Below are 673 nucleotides of genomic sequence, written 5' to 3'. Positions count from 1 at the left end.
GGCCTATTTTAAGTATTTAAACAATTAAAAATTCACAAAAGTCATAAAAAAAATAAAACTCATGAAAATGTTCTAAATTGTTTCATAATCACTTAGGAACAATCAAAATGTTTTTCCTGATTTTCTAAATAAAGATATTTATTTTCAAAGCTTAAAAATAATTTTTTAAAAAAGGCTAAAAATAAGTTTTCACTAAAATAATTTCAATAAAACAAGGAAAAAAATCAAAAAAAGATAAAATTTTCTCCCCTGAGTTCTCTACCTTAGGGAGATTTTTCAAAAATATAAAACTTAATTTTTACCACCTAAAATATTTTATTTTTATTAAAAATCTCATAAATTAAAATAATTCTAATAAATCACAGAGAATTTAACAAATCATGAAATTTGGTCCAAAGGCTTCTCTGGTCTAGGTATATCTCCAGTAAAAATTTCAATGGATTATAATTTACCTTGGTCAAGTTAGGAATTTTCTTTGAAAATCCTATTCTTGCATTAAAATAATTATATAAATTAAATTAAATTTTGAAAAGTCACATTTTCTCCTCTGATGTCTCAATTGACCCATGAATGAGGTAGAATAAAAATTTCAAAGTCATTTGAATTGAATTTGAAAAATTATGAAGTGTTAGAGCCTTAGGGGCAAATGTGTAATTTTGGAAATCTTGCCTTA

Source organism: Phalaenopsis equestris, unplaced genomic scaffold (assembly GCF_001263595.1).
Source record: "Phalaenopsis equestris unplaced genomic scaffold, ASM126359v1 Scaffold001240, whole genome shotgun sequence".
Lineage (NCBI taxonomy): Eukaryota > Viridiplantae > Streptophyta > Magnoliopsida > Asparagales > Orchidaceae > Phalaenopsis > Phalaenopsis equestris.
Note: the sequence above shows the minus strand (reverse complement) of the source record.